At 37.7% G+C, this 16,723-nt stretch overlaps 4 non-coding genes across 4 annotated transcripts; 1 reads left to right on the top strand and 3 right to left on the bottom strand.

Moving 5' to 3' along the window:
- The first annotated feature begins 48 nt into the window (after positions 1 to 48).
- On the top strand, positions 49 to 120 carry TRNAQ-UUG (transfer RNA glutamine (anticodon UUG)). Its single transcript has one exon. It is a non-coding gene; the product is annotated as a tRNA-Gln (tRNA).
- A 720-nt stretch (positions 121 to 840) lies between these two features.
- On the bottom strand, positions 841 to 922 carry TRNAS-AGA (transfer RNA serine (anticodon AGA)). Its single transcript has one exon. It is a non-coding gene; the product is annotated as a tRNA-Ser (tRNA).
- An 11,409-nt stretch (positions 923 to 12,331) lies between these two features.
- TRNAD-GUC (transfer RNA aspartic acid (anticodon GUC)) lies at positions 12,332 to 12,403 on the bottom strand. Its single transcript has one exon. It is a non-coding gene; the product is annotated as a tRNA-Asp (tRNA).
- A 3,793-nt stretch (positions 12,404 to 16,196) lies between these two features.
- TRNAD-GUC (transfer RNA aspartic acid (anticodon GUC)) lies at positions 16,197 to 16,268 on the bottom strand. The gene has a single exon. It is a non-coding gene; the product is annotated as a tRNA-Asp (tRNA).
- Between the last annotated feature and the right edge of the window lie 455 nt (positions 16,269 to 16,723).

Genomic DNA, 16,723 nt, shown 5'->3' with positions numbered 1-16,723 from the left:
TCCACGGTATTTTTGTAACACACAACATAGAAAATAATCAGACATCGTGGTTCCATGGTGTAATGGTTAGCACTCTGGACTTTGAATCCAGCGATCCGAGTTCAAATCTCGGTGGGACCTTGAGTGATATTTTCTTCTTACCGAAATTTGTATTCAACTCTCACTGATGATACATTGTTCTTTGTTAACAAAATCTTCTTCTTAAAGTAAACTGATTCAATTTCATCATATAATAGAAATTTATGATTTTTTAAAAAAGCTAATGTATTTTCTGGGGTAAACAAGTATTCACATTCTTTCTATCGCAGAGAATATTATCGTTATATGTATAATACTACTACTAATAATTCTATGGGTGTGTGCAATATTCAATAAGATGATATTTTGACGTATAATAGAATTTTCGCTAACACAAAATGTTCACTAATACATCTGGTTTTATATTTATCATCAAAAAAGAGTCTTTGGATGTTCACTACCCAGGCCGGTAGCCAGCCCAAAATTGTAGGGGGGGCGAAGTTAGGGGAGGGGCGATCTAACTATATTATAGTTCATCATCATATTATAGTTCATTTGCAAGCCTACCGTGATAATTTTAGGGTGCCAACGAAAATTTAGGGGGGCCGAGCCCCCTAGACCCCCTGGATACAGGCCTGTCACTACCTAAGCAAGTATATTATTCCTTAACCCGTTTACATGCTAAATGTTCGAAGTAATATCCCTAGGACAATTATAAATAGTTGACATAATTTGCGTTATACAAATTAAACTCAATAAATTATGTTTACATTCTATTAATATCCATGCAAAATAAACCAATATTACAAAATTAGAACAAACCGCAGTCGGTAGGATTCGAACCTACGCTCCCAGAGGGAATCTGATTTCTAGTCAGACGCCTTAACCACTCGGCCACGACTGCTTACTTAAGTTGGCAAAGGAAACACGAAGAAATCGACGAGTGTTAATTAAAAAATATAGTTTTCTTCACGGAAAGCAACTTAGCGTATGAAATAGAGCAAAGAGTTTGGTTTATTAAATAATAATAATAAAAGTAGATTAGATAGCAGTAATTCTGATTGACAAACTCATTTATATTACGTATACCGTATATATTCTAATTCTTTATTACAACTTATTATTGTTAATAATAATAATAATAATAATAATAATAATAATAATAATAATAATAATAATAATAATAATAATAATAATAATAATAATAATAATAATAATAATACGCGGTGGCTCAGTGGTAGAGCGTTTACCACTGATGCTTGGGGTCCCGGGTTCGATCCCAGCCCCCGCCAAGTGAACTTTGTGGTGGACAAACACCGTGCTCGTGGGTTTTCTCGGGGTTCTCTTTCTTCATTCCACCATTTTCACTCATCTCTCATCATCACCGTCTCCTTTAGCCTTACCGGCATATGCGTGGGACGTAAAACTTAAAGATTTCATTAATAATAATAATAATAATAATAATAATAATAGACTTTCAAACTCTGCTATAAATAAGTTTCGGAAGTCTCATAGAACGGTTTTCTCCGTTCGTGTGTCTCTTTGCTGACAGGTTTCAGAGCGAAAACAGTAAGAAATATTGATGTTAGATTTTTTTCTTTTTTTCAATTGATTCAGCGTGTGCCAAGAATAGCTTCCATCTCCTGTGCTAAACTTTCATTCAAATCGAAAGCGAATAATCTGTAAGGAAATCAAGTGTTCACCGTATTTTAAAACAAGCAAAGTGGGTAGCCTATATTCCCAGATTGCTTCATGCAATCAATGAGGATCCGGATAGTCGCCTCCAACTTTGTGAATGAATTTGAGATAATCAACACTTGACTGATTTCATTATTTGGTCTGATGAGGCGACTTTTAAATTGCAATGGAACTACCAATCGCCACAATGTGTGTACTGGGCAAGAGATAATTGCTATGTTATGGAAGAACGTGCTGTTGATCTTCCTGAGTTATCAGTGTAGTGAGGTATGTTTGTCAGAGGAACTTGTCGGTCCATTCTTTTTTAAACGAACAGTGACACGTGTAGAGTACTTGAAGATATTAGAGGTAAAAGATTGTGTACCCAAATGGAGATTATTTCAACAAGACGGTGCACCACCACACTTCTATCGGGAAGTGCGGCAATTCCTCGGTGAAATATTTGTTGAAAGATGGATAGGCTGACGAGGAACTGCTGAGTATCCACACACATCTCCCGATCTAACGCCATTAGACTTAGGGGAACGCTGAAGACGTCACAAAACCAGCTATGCTGAATGTCATGAGAGAAGAAGCGATTGAGACTGCTTGTGAATCGATTCCATTGGAAACCATACCACTACAGCCCGGATTTATATGCAAAATGCATATTTACAGTAACATGCAGAAACATATGGAAAGTATTTTCTCCTTTCTGACGGACTTGTAAGGATTCGTTTGAGATGCATATGATAGCGCATATAAGTGCATATTTTAAATGAATGTCGATGTGCATGCATATTTCGTAAACTTTACAGGATACTGCATATTTCTGAGTTTTATTGCTGTATACTAGCATATTTCAGAGTATATCACAAGAAAGTAGGTTGCATTTAAAGTGAACTGAATCACTTTGTAAACGCAGATGTAGAATAAAATTTATACAGAATAATAGAATAAATGTTATATCCTAAATTAGTCCATTTGACTTGTCTCGCAAACGGTCTCCACCACACACCAGAAAGAATCAGGTGCCAATATCCGGAAGTAGATGGTACCAAACCAAATGTAAAGAAAGTATTTGTGAAACCTCTATTGCTCGTGTCCTTAGAGAAGTTGCGAACAATTTCCTCTACCAGTTCTAACCCGATGGGGCTCGTGGCTATAAGCTGTGTCGTATTATGCAAATAACTTAAATCAAGCGAAGACAGTTGTAGACTCACTAAATCCCGATGATGTAAACGCTATTTATGTGTCACAAAAATGTTTCTTTACAAGTAGTAACACAATCACCTCTCGAGAATACCTGAAATTATCAGACAGTTGGAATCCCGTAACTATAATTTGCAGCACTCACTCTCTTTGTTCGGCGAATAATTGCAGACTTTGTCCAGTGAAACTCACGGTGTTGCGATAATAGCGTCAGATAAACTTTGCAAAATATTCGGCAAAAATCTCGGGTAGAAAGCAATCTAAAGGACCTGATACAAGAAGACATTTGGTGTTTTTCACATGCACCAGTTACTTCTACTGATGTAGAAAGGAACTTCTCGCTCTGCAAAACGTTTCTCACTGATAAACGCAGAGAGTTTACAGAAGAAAACGTAAGAAAGGCGTTTAAAGTTCATTGTAACAGAGGTCATTAAGCGGTAAGATATTTTTATACTAAATTGAAAATTTATTTTCTTAGTGTATGTTTCAGCGCATATGTTAAATTTCCTAATGCATATTTTTTGATATTTTTCGTGCATATTTGCACGCATATCTAAAAGTTCGTTTATGCATGGAAATCCGAGCTCTACATATCACATATTTGTGGGTCTGGTCCGCAGCGTTGCCGACAATATATTGCTGGCAATGGTGGATATTTTGACACATTTCACATTAACGCATCATCAATAATGTTGTGAACATCTTTGTGACTTAAATAAAATCATGTTTTGTTTATTTTGGCTTGGGTTGTTAAAATTTAAACTACACTCTATACTTTGATATTGCAGGTTTTTAAAGGAAAATGTTGACTTTCATTTAAGTATCTACTGCTTTGGTACTATTTGTCCAAGCATCATGGTTCATACATAATTCTTTTCAAAATAAAACAAGTTTTCAAATGGTATCAAATTCGCAAATGTATAGCACATACCAAAAGGGAAATCTGAGGAAATTTGGAAAATTTCCCTTCATAAGATCTCTTTCGGAAAGTTTGGAGTCTGTTGGACCGGCCCTGGCTGCACGTACCCGAATAAAATTGATCTTGAAATATACTCCTGTTCTTTCGTAACTCATGTGCCAAACTGTATTGCAATTTCTTGAATAGTTACAGTATTTCCCAACCCTGTTGGAAGATCTAAAATTTGCAGGCTGGGGGCCAGCGCACTTGTTGATGGTTGAGCAGGGTTGTCAAGACTCTTCGCCCCACTTTTCCGATCGGACATATGCTCAATTGTACCGTCATAATCATTATGCACATTTTCCTCACCGCAAAATAATCTTTCTCTATTCCCCATGACTCCCAAACCGTCACTTTCGCTATCTGGATCAGAGCTAAGTTTTTTCTCCGAATCCCTCTTCGTCTGAGTCAAATCCTTCCTTCCAGAGCTTCCAGAATGGCGGATTGAGACATAAACGCCATAGTTGCTTTAAAAGGGATACTATTATACTTAAGGAACTGTACACAAATTCTTATAAAATAACCACTCCAAGCACTCAAACGAAAACAATTTCTGTCACTTCCCCTTGTTCAAGCTTCCAAATTATACACATCATCTAAACATTATTCGGCGTAAGCTCTAAACTGCGATAAACAAAGCCACGTGAAACTAAATCTCGCTGATTTGCTGTTGTCCTGCCGACGCTTGTACTCTTCCGCAAAATAGTTCACGTGATTGCATTATTACTTTTACTCTAAAGCTTCATATAAAACTGCTATATTATTATAAATGACAAAAATATAATACGGATTATTTAATGATACTGCAATCGAGTGTGGCTAATGAAACAATAGAAATAAACACTAAGCATGCGCAGTAATTCTGGCGCCAACTTAACTGTGGACGGGTGTTCTGCTTTTAAAGTTTGAAAGATGACTGGCATGAATCCCGGTTCCGCGAGTGTTGTGGTGAAACACCAACAAGGCAAACCTTTACTCACTAAGCAACAATTATTTACGAGCGAAATTCAAATACTTTTTTTTTTTTCTTAATCTTTCGGGTTTCTTTTCTGCTGCTGCTGTATGTATCTGGACAACACGAGACAGTATTGTCTAAATGCACGTCTATAATTTGCTTCTCCCCGTGGAGAGCGGGAGTGATACATCACTAGCCAATCGTATTTGTGACAAGCGGAAGGATACAAATATTTTGTTTATCGGAGTTTAGAGCTTACGCCGAATAATGTGTAGTGCTGGGAGAAAAATATAGCTTCTCGCAAAGATCGGTTACTGAGTCAGAAAACAACATGCACTTCTCTCTCTCGAAAACTAACCTGAACACTGCGCTGCAAAGAAACAGAAACTTTCTGACTTTTATGAGTAAATAAGGTTCGAAGAGGGTTGGAGCTGATAAGGAGCATTCTGTCATCTATAATGATGCACTGTTATGTGAACTTCATGTAAAGCTTTGTTAAAACCTTCCTTTGTTCATAGCTTGACACTGAAACAATCGAACATATGTATTCATTCAAGTGCGAAACACGTGCATATATATCATCAACAGATATTTAAATGTGACGTCACCACTATGCACGTACTTGGCAGCTAACAGTAGCGACTTGAATTCCTTCCTTGAACTTTTTAAAAGTAAAAGGAGAAAAGAATCATTTCCAATGAATCACGAATCTCTCAGAAGGGAGTAATAAGGGATATATTGCCCATGGTGCACTGTGTGTGTCATGAAATGTGAAAAAAAAATAATACTCTGTAATGCCAATTACTCAGCCAGTGTATAGTTGAACGTAGGGTAGCGTTCTCGCTCCGAAGCAAAAGATTCCGAATTCCCACGGCCAGCCATTCTGAATTCAGATATCAAACGTCTCTAGCTCAATTGACCTGGAGCGCGTATGATCAAAAGTCCTATAAGGTATATCGAGCCCGCAAGTTCCAATGAGTCAAGTGAGCGCGAGTACGTGTTAGTTTGTTCCTTATTGATGATAGCTAAACGAGCCGTTAGAGAGCGCAAACCCAATGAACTGTTGGCTACTAGAACGAGTTAGTACAACTTTCATTGAGGACAGGAAGCCCCGAACCCCATTGCGTTAATGAGCCTGAAGCCGATGAGTCCCAATTGCAAAATATCTATCTGTAATTCTAACGAGGACTTCTCCATCAAATTCCTCAATTTTACAAGGCAAATAGTGAGATCTCTCTTACAGTCATTTGGATGTTTCTTTTCTCGGTACCTTCAAATTTAACTCTGACTAGCCTCTTTCTAAAGATTCCCCGTCCCCTTATCTTTTGTTAGTTTCCAGTTTGTTATTACTTTAACCTCGGAGGTACTTAGAGTAGTTGGCGGTGAAAAATTCGCAGTTCTGCGAAAATACTGAAGATTTTCCTTCATGGGTCAACCCCTGAAATCGTCACTCTTTGATAATTTGCATCAATAGCTACGCACATAAAAAGATAAGCATGAGTGCATCAGTAGCTAAAGAATATAATCTTTCAACGAATGCAGAGCCAGTGCCGTGCCGTGGAAAATCAGCGCCCGAGGCGAGACTATATTACGGAGTCCTCCCTCCGCCACGTACATACGAGTGAGGTCGACCAGTGATGAAAATTTTCCGGAAAATTTTCCGATTCATAAAAACATACTCCACATATTCCTACATCGTTGCTTAGTCGAGATGTGAGGTGGAAAATTTTCTTCTATATTTTTCCGGAAAATTTTCCGATTCATAAAAACATACTCCACATATTCCTACATCGATGTTTAGTCGAGATGTGAGGTGGAAAATTTTATTCTATATTTTTCCGGAAAATTTTCTGATTCATAAAAACATACTTCACATATTCCTACATCGTTGTTTAGTCGAGATGTGACGTGGAAAATTTTCTTCTATATTTTTCCGGAAAATTTTCCATTCTTAAACATCAGTGATTAAGTAACAATTCGTCAGTATTCATAAAATTGATTGAATTCATATATAGAAATGTTAAAAAGTGAATGATCGTTTAAAGAATCTGAAAATTTTCATGGCTTAGACAATTTTCAGTACTATGTAGAAACAAGTGGAACAATTTTTCATGAATCGAATGAATAAGTGGAGCATGTTTTTATGAACCGGAAAATATTCATGACTTAATAAATTAAAATTTTAAATAATAGAAGGGGATATTTGTACTCTACGAACTCGAGGTATGTTCTCAGCACTTTGCATACACACACACACACACACACACACACAGAGAGAGAGAGTAGTTGAATTGAGTTGATTTTGAGTTTAACGTCCCTTTCAATAGCGAGACTATATAAAACGGTATCAACTGATTAACGTGGAATCCGAACTACATGAGCTCCCGCTGGGAATCGAAGCCAGGTTTTCCATGCCAGAGGCGCGTATGCTAACTGCTTAGCAACGAAGGAGCTCGCAGAGCAAGAGAGAGAGAGAAACACTGTAAAATTTTATTTCCCAACTTGAAATAGAAAATTTTCCGGCTCCCGAAAGGTAATTGGAAAATTATAATTTGTTGCTAACTTTCCTCTACTGAAATTCAATTTTGTAGCTCTATGTGCAGTTAAATATAGTAGATAATTTTCCACCTAACATCACTATACATAATGTCCAAAATTGTCAGGCCTATGAAAAGTGTTTTCCACTTGTTTCTACATAGTGATGAAAATTTTCCAATCTATGAAAATTCCTCTCACTTGTTTCTACAGAGCAATAAAACATTTCGATTCACAAAAAAGTTGTTTTACCTCTTGCTTCAAAATGATGAAAATTTTCCGAATCATAAAAAGTTCTTCAATTTTTCCATATAAGGCAGAAAATATTTCGATTCATGAAAAATTGTTTAACTTGTTCCTACATAGTACTGAAAATTGTCTGAGCAATGAAAATTTTCAGATTCTTTAAACGATCTTTCACTTTTTAACATTTCTATACATAAATTCAATCAATTTCATGATTCCTGAGGAATTGTTACTTGATTACTGATATTTTTTTTTTTAGAACGGAAAATTTTCCGGAAAAATATAGCGGAAAATTTTCCACCTCACATCACTAAGATCAGCCGCGAAGCACCACCGTGGTTGGAGCGAAGGGTAAGAAAATTTTCAAATATAACCCTTGCTTTTTCTTGATTCTGAGCACTTTTTTTTTTATTACTTCTTCCTTCCATTTTATATATACGAACATAAAAGTATTTATTATACATTTAGGGACCATGAAAAGGACTAACACACTGAACGTAGTCACTCGCATCAGTTTTGAGCACCGATTAAAGAATTTCAAAACGGCCTCCTTCACTTAAAGGTAAAATGCATTTGTGTTTCCCCTGTACGTTTTTCTATTATTTCATACCTAATGATGAAATACACATAAAAGACGTCCCCACTCCCAAATATATATGTAGAGCAGATATGTCCGAACTCTCGAACTCAGTTCTCTGACTCGATCGCTCTCGAGCTCAATAAATGCCAGCAAGCTTATGCGAGTACGAATTGTATAAGTGAATATTCTATAAACCAGAGCCTGAGTTCGAGCATGCGCGAGCAGGGACGTACGAAGAAATTTATTTCGGAAGGAGGATCCAAAGTTTTTCAGGGAATACAAACTTAATATGGGGGAAAACTATCTTAAAATGTGTAAAATTACCCCTAAAAATAGGCTAAATTTACAGAAAAGTAAGGATTTCTGGGGCCGAACCCCGGAACCTACCTCTGCGTACATGTAGTACTAAATTTTTTCCACGTGCTTTGTTTAAGAGTTGTGTTAAAACCAGGGCCGGCCTTAAGCCGATTGGACCGATTGCTCCAAATCGGGCCCCGCGCCTAAGGGGGCCCCGCGTTAGTGCCGTCTACTCTACTGTCCAGTCTAATCTACTCTCCGGTGCCGTTGTAACAGCATATTAGGCCTCAGAGAAACAAAGTGTGTTGTGGTCCTTATGACTAAATTTTGGTCTTGATACATGTAATTAACACATGCCATTCTGCTCGCCCCCCCCCCTTCCCTTGCTAAGTGGCTATGGTACCGTTAAGATGGCTCTACTACTCACGATTGTCAAGTACATATAACAACATATAGCAATACAGATACATCCATAGACTTCACAAGGAAGGGTATTAATTCTCCCTAACAAGTAGGGATCTAAAGTTTCTGAGTATAAGCAAATATTCTCTGAATTTAATGCTGCAGTAGTTTCTGTATTGTTTTACATTTACAACTTTTCTTTGTAAAAATAAGTATTATGTCAAGGGAGTATTCTGCACATCCCTAACACTCGCCAAAATTTCCTTACACACACCCCTGGGCGTAAAAATACTGTTTTCTTTGAGTTTGTGTAAAAATGTATATCATTATTCTTGGTGTACACCCTCTTTTATTTTGAACACTAAGTAGGCTAAAAGCTGCTGGCACTCTTACTAATTATGTCATGTAATACTACCATGAATGCCGAGACGGTATCAAATAAATCAGCCTCAGTGCGACTTCTTTGCATATCCTTTTTCTTATTATAGCTATATTAAAAATACAAAACCAGAGGACAAACTTTGCCCTCTACTGCGAAAAATCTCGTGGATGTATTTTTTTAAAATCAAGACAGGAAAACCGAATGTATACTAGTGCGTATTGAATAGGTGGCTACTTAAGAAGGTTTGTCTTCTAACTCGAATAATCCAATGGAAAGTACATAATCCATCTTCCATCAATTCCTTAAGGTTTGTGATTGTCTCATCACCATTTCATTTTGTCTGCAGTCGATAACGATTTCAGGCTGATTATACCATTCATAAGTAGCTCCCTAGGATGTTCTCACTTGCGTACATTAAGTTTTCCTGACGTAAATTCTTTTCAAAAAGATACAGCTGTTAAGAAATCTTTGAACCAACGAATTCATATCAACGTGCATTTCATTATGTCTTACAAATATAAAATTATGGAAACATAAACTTCACCTTTGTACTTCTCGTAAAATTCTAGCCCAATTTGATATTACTTGATCTTCCTATTTAAAAAAGTCAAGCGAGATAGAAGATGGCCGACTTCAAGATGGCGGCGATGATGAGCATATCCTCAAATAGATGTTTTCTTCCTCCCAGTGTTGGTTAATGTGTTTTTATTTTTCATTCCTTTACACGTTTTACAAATAAAATGAAATTTTCAAACTTGAAACACATTATTGCTTATTCTGATCAATCACGTTTTTGGGTACTGCTGCCGTCTTTATGGACGGAAACACTTTAAATTTTACTTACGTTCGTTTCTTGAAATTCCATACTTCTCTACCAAGTTTGATCAGGAAACATCGATAGATTTATTTGTTATAGAAGGAAACTATGAAATACTGGTACAAAATCTTCTTGAAAAATTGCGAGTGTGAAATATGTATTTTAAAATTCATTCACTGTCTCCATTTCCGTTTGTGTTATTTCTCGGAAAAATTAGCTGCTATAAACAATGAACAGGGTTAACGTTTTCACCAGAACATTTTGCAGATGGAGAAACGTTATAAAGGGAAATGGATATAACCATTAGACCAGCAGGGAGAGTGCAATACATATAAAGTTAACCAAGAAAGTTCTGTCGCTTTTTCACCCACCACCTTCGAACATCGATAAGTCACCTAAGAAGTACCTGGAAGATCAAAAATAGTCCCCATCAGCATCGACGACCTTCTGCCAACGTTCTGGAAGGCCATGGATTCCATCGCGGTAGAGCTTGGTGGGCCGTGAAGTGAAGAAGGTATTAAGTGCATTTTGCACCACTACTAGTGATTTGAACTGGTGTCCTCTAAGGTGATTATTCAAGGAATGGAACAAGTGATAATCGGATGATGCAATGTCCGGGAAGTATATTGTTTGCAATAATGTTCCCCATCCAAGGTGTAGAATGGTCTCCCCTAGGTAATCCTAGCCACGTGGAGCTTAGCGTTGTTCTGTAATAGGAGGACCCCTTTGCGATTCAGAAGTGCTGGATCCAGAGTTTTGAGTTTTTCTTCAACACGGCTCACCTGCTGACAGTAAACAGTTGTATTGATGTTCTGAGCAGCTGGTAGTAGTTCTCGATGCACGATGCCGCAAGCAGTCCACCCAATACACAGAAGGTCTTTTTTCTGGTGTAGTGCTGGTTTCGGCTGTTTTGGAACCGGTTCATGGGGTACTAACCAATGATGACAGCGCCGTGGAGCTTCGTACAAGACCCAATTCTCATCACATCTCAACACCCTGTCCAGAAATGGCTCCTTCCTCACACGAGACAGCAAAGAAACACAGGTGTCTACTCGCGTTGTTTTCTGGACCGGAGTCAAATCATGTGGGACTCACTGACCCAACTTATAGTGCTTCCAAAGTTGATGGATGTGCTGCTGAATGGTTTCTCCACTTGCACTGAATTGTAGTCCCAGTTCCTCACATGTCTGGCCACTGTTCGCCTCAATTTCTGCCTAAAGATCTTCATTATGTACAAATGTTGGTCTTCCGGCACGCAGTGCGTCTTCGAATGTTTCGTCACCGTCCTTAAGCTTGTTAAATCACCGTTGCACTGTCCGCATACTCACAACACCCTCACCAAAGGCCTGGCATACCGTCCGTCCCGCTGCAAAGGCCTTTGACCCTAGTTTGAACTCATACAGCATACACACCATTATAACGCTCTGTGGAGGTCCCTGGTTACTCTGTCCATACGCAAATTCACGGTAATTGAACTGCCACAACCAGGTAGTATGTTGGATATTCCCACAAGAACAACTGGCCTTCGCCTTATCTCCATTAGCATTCAACTCACGGTGTGAGGGCCAATTGAACACAGACCTCCCCTTACACACACACACACACACACACACACACACACATATATATATATATATATATATATATATATATATATATATATATATATATATATATATACATTGGTTCTGCAGACCTTGGTACGAGTTAGTTGTAAACCTGGGGCCCCGCAAAATGTTCCTAATCGGGCCCCGCACCACGTAAGGCCGGCCCTGGTTAAAACGTTGTTTTACAAAGACACATGCTGAGGGCCCAAAACTGAAAAATTCGCAAAATGTCTCTCTATGACTTACGGTTCCCGAGATATAACTACTTAAATCTTCGGAAACCGGTACATTTTGGGCCAATGTCTTGGTAATGGTGACAGTGATGCAAAAAAATAAATCCATCACTTGCTCATTTAGTATTTGATGCTCTATCGAGTGGAGGACTCAAAATTGAAAAATTCACAAATAGCACACACAGAACGCCATAGAGAATTTTTCGTTGAATGTAAGTTAAGATTAGCAAAGAGCCAGAAAGTTTTACTTCTTCAACTTAAATAGAATATAAAACAATTAAATGCTATTTGTGCACAATCGTTTAGAAGAGAGAAGCAATTTTGTACAATTGAACACTGATTGCAAAATGATGCAAATCAAAACTATGCTTCTATATTAATTTGAAACAATATAACGTATAAAAAACTTGACCTCCCCGGCGGGGAATCGAACCCCGGTCTCCCGCGTGACAGGCGGGGATACTAACCACTATACTACCGAGGACTGAATTTTGATTTCTTTGTAGCAGGTATTGTGGCACATAAAACGCTCGAATTTAACGTGATATGTGAGCAGGTGTCATGTGTCAACCAACCATAACCAACAGCGCCGATCCTATGAGGAGGAAATCTGAAAGTTTATATACCTGCCAATAGAGAAGCTCAACATGTTACGTCGATATCATTTCATCTATCTCCACAATACATGGTCATTCAAATTATATCTACGCATATGTAACTAACTTACTAGTGTCGATTTAATCAAACTGCTTGCAGCACGAGCATGACCCTTTGCAGATACTGGTTCAGCTGCACCATTTGTAACTTGCACCTAAGGTCAATGGACCATTTATTGTAAAATCGGCTACTAAATGTTTCTGTTGGGCCCCTTTTTTGTTGCTTTAAGCATGGGTTTATTTTCCTTAATAGTTAATTCACATTCGGAAATACGTATCTGCTTGCAAGGAAATTACGTGAACAAGAAATGAGTTGGATTCGAGCTGATTCAGATAGGGCTAATAGTATGCCAATTAAAAATGTTCTTACGTTAGTTCTTAACAGTCCGATACGGCAGGAAACAAAGTAAAGAGAGAAACAACACCAAGCTCGAAGGTAAGAATTGCCTCGTATAGAAAAGACTAACGCAAGATTAAGTTTAGTGTGTTGCCCCCCCCCCTTTTTTTTTTTTTTTTGAGAATTACGAAATTTTTTTCGTATTAAGTTCAATACGAGAAAATATATGTAGAACTGGATACTATTTGCAAGACGCGGAAGGTTTCAATGATTCAGTAGCATGGTAGTCGTATAAGTGCGTTGAATATGATATTTTAGCATTGAGTTTTACAGAATTATATAAGAAGTCTATTACTTTTTTTTTTTTTTTTTTTTTTTTTTTTTTTGAGGACCACGGATTACTGAATTAAAATAATATGAGCTGAAGCTTCTATGAGAACTGGTTTCAGTCACTTTCTAGTCTAACTAGTCTTACCGGGTAACCTAACCTAACCTAAATTAACTAAACCTAACCTAACAATTTTTAGTTTTAATTGTTTTTTTTTTTTTTCGTTGGGTTGAAACTCGAGGGGCAACTCTAAACTTAAGCCCAAGATTAATATCTTCTTGCTTGTTGCAGTATTAAGTCTGTGGCAGATACAGAAGGAGATCGCACACGCTCCCCGCTAAAGGTGAAAATAACTATATTATTATAGAAGAAACGATAAAAGACTTCGTCGGTCAATATACCTAATGTTCTGAATCAATTGTTAGTATAATAATCGTATAATCTTTTTAATATTCCCCGGTATTAAAACGGGAAATATTTTGCGCCCCTCCAAACCTTTGCGCTGCAATATATATATTATAAAATTTCTTGGGTAGAGCAATAAAATGTACTCGGGATTTGGACTTTTCTCTTCACCTTTTTTTATAAAAAGTTTATGTACACAATTTGGTCGAGGTGTGCAGGTCCTTTTTATTCTGTCTTGTCGGCTTCCATCGTTGATTCTCGTCCTTCCGACTGTTGGCGATGGTGATTGACTCTTCTTCGGGACTGTCGTCTGTTTGTTTTTATTTATTACTAACACATGTAGTTTACATGTGGTTATTGCCTGGTACAGCAACGTGGGGATCCTTACAATATATACTGAAAAAAATTTGGACCTACCATCACGAATGATCATGTATTGTAAGAACAGATTAAATATCTTATTTCCCTATCGGAAGGAATGGGGCAAAAACCTTTGGCAGTTCATCCCGTCAAGATCGGCACCCTTGGTTGTAGCTGTAGTGAGTATGGTTGACGCATGACTACTCTTCATACATCACGTTCCCTTGATTGCTTTTCTTATAGTGACCAAGGCGACTTCTGAAGCCCGGTCTCTACACCAATCATAGCACTGCTTTGCCTCACCTGTTATGCATCGGAAGTATTCGGTACGTTTTGTGAAGTTGCCATCCGCATGCATACTTGAGAAAACGTGAAACAGCACAAGTGCACCAACAAACCTGCCGAACTTAGAAGACAGCTAAGGACCAAGAAAAAAAAAACAAACACTTAAAGAACGTCAACACCAATACTATTACTTATTCAAATTAAACAGTACCAAATATAATACAACGACCACAATATTAATAACAAAAATAAAATGAAACTTCGCGTTAATTCGATAGAACTGTACCATCACTAGTTGTTCTCCGTAAAGTGCGAGAGCCAGCACTGGCAAAATTTCATAGATAGCGGTTGACGACTGGGACATGCCGTCCCTTTCTATTGAGCTCTGAAATCGTTAGATCTAAGTAAGCTTCACGACTCCTTGCGATCACTATAGAGCCACATCTGCCGAAGACCAAAATAGGACGTGTCCTCGGTAGAAGCCGGTGGCAATAACCGAGCGGCGTAGAACTCGTGCTTGTCTCGTAATGAGCCCATGCGCCTTTGGTTCCGAGTTCAAATCCCATGAGATAATCTTTTGAATTTTTACTGTGTTCATGTTCCTGTTCTTGAAGATTAATGGAAAACAGTACAATCAAGTAGGAATAGTGATAACTAGGGTAACCAAGTTACTAAGGAAAGTTCGGTAAATCAGTTAACTATTTTAAAAAAAATTGAGAGAGAGAGAGAGAGAAATCGTCTCGGGCGTTCGGCTTCGGAATATGAGTCTCAATCCGATTGGGGGTTCGAGTCCCTCTCAAGAACACGGTCCAAATTTTATCTGTTCTAGACGTGTGTGTTTACGTGTTTCTGCCCAAAATTTGGTAAGGATTAAAACTTGGCACAAGGAAACCCGTGTGCTCAGGAAACAGAGTAATGATCGGTTGATATTTTAAAGAAAGGTTTTAATAGTGGTAAGTATCGTTACATTCCACGCGGGAAACCGTGGTTCGATTTCCTGACGGGGAATGTCTTAAATTTTTAAAAACCTTATATTGTTCTAACGAAACACACTATTTTCATTTTATTCACTATTAATACGAACAGGACCTCAACTGTTCTTTGTTAATATGCCAAAATACTACTCCTTTCTAAACTATTATGTATAAAACCCATGGGTCAACTTTAAAATGAAAATTTAAGTAATAAAAATATTAACAAAGATCCAGAAAGTTTTAATTCATTTTAAACAGAATTAACCCTTTAACCCACCATTTTTTCCTATCAAACTGATTTTTTTTTAAAAAATTGGAATGGATTTTGTGTAGGAAACAAAGGATTAAAAAAACAATTAATGCAAATAATATGTAGTCTATGGGATATTTTATGGTGTTTGCATATAGGGTCTTTGCAAAGTTCTGCGTTGACATCTGCAAAGTCCACTAAAACCAGATAGAACCAATAAAACCCGACGAATGTCAGCGTACTTGAACTTTTGTACTCATTACACTTCTGTCTAACATAGAAAAAATCAACAGTTCAAAACGTGTCCACCTAAACGAGCAAAGAAAGTTCAAAGATGACCCGCGTGCAGCAAGTAATACAAAGAGACCAACGCTGGCTTACTATGACATCTAGGGGGAAATTCAGAACTGCATTAGTGAAAGGGCATCTTAGCTGATACGCAAAGCTGCTTTTCTATGTCCGAACTAAAAACTACATGGTGCAGTACAATTTCAAAGTAAACTTTGCATATATGCAAAGCTGCGCGCTAAAGTGTTACGCCATTAATTGCTATTTGTGTGCAATGGTTTAGAAACGAGGAGCAACTTAGCACAATTGAATACTGTTCGCAAAATGATGAAAATAAGAATTATACTTCTATGCTAACTTGAAACAATAAACGTACAAAAAAAAAGAATTAAACCTCCCCGGCGGGGAATCGAACCCCGGTCTCCCGCGTGACAGGCGGGGATACTTACCACTATACTACCAAGGACACGCTTCTGTGTCCCAAGCGCTCGAATTGAACGTGGTGTGCGAGCAGGCATTATGCGTCAACCATACTCACTACAGCTACAACCAAGGGTGCCGATCCTATGACGGAGAAGTCTTCGAAAGTTTGCGTACCCGCCAATAGAAGAGCTCAAGATGTTACGTCAATGTTATTTAATCTATTTCTACAGTACGGTCATTCATTATTATTATTATTATTATTATTATTATTATTATTATTATTATTATTATTATTGTTATTATTAAGTATTCTGCCTTTCGTCAGGTCCTGGGACTAATGAGCATTTTTTTTTTCAATTTTAGATTTTGGCCTGGAAATGTTTCTTCCATTTTTGTCTATCTTCAGCTTCCTCTTTTAACCCCCATAGGATAATAACCACATCTGTATGTAACGAACTTATTAATATTGAATCGATCAAACTGCATCGCCACAAGCCC

Source organism: Thermobia domestica, unplaced genomic scaffold (genome assembly GCF_964235325.1).
Source record: "Thermobia domestica unplaced genomic scaffold, izTheDome1.hap1.1 HAP1_SCAFFOLD_630, whole genome shotgun sequence".
Taxonomy (NCBI): Eukaryota; Metazoa; Arthropoda; class Insecta; order Zygentoma; family Lepismatidae; genus Thermobia; species Thermobia domestica.
Note: the sequence above shows the minus strand (reverse complement) of the source record. Positions and strands in the feature narration are given on the sequence as shown.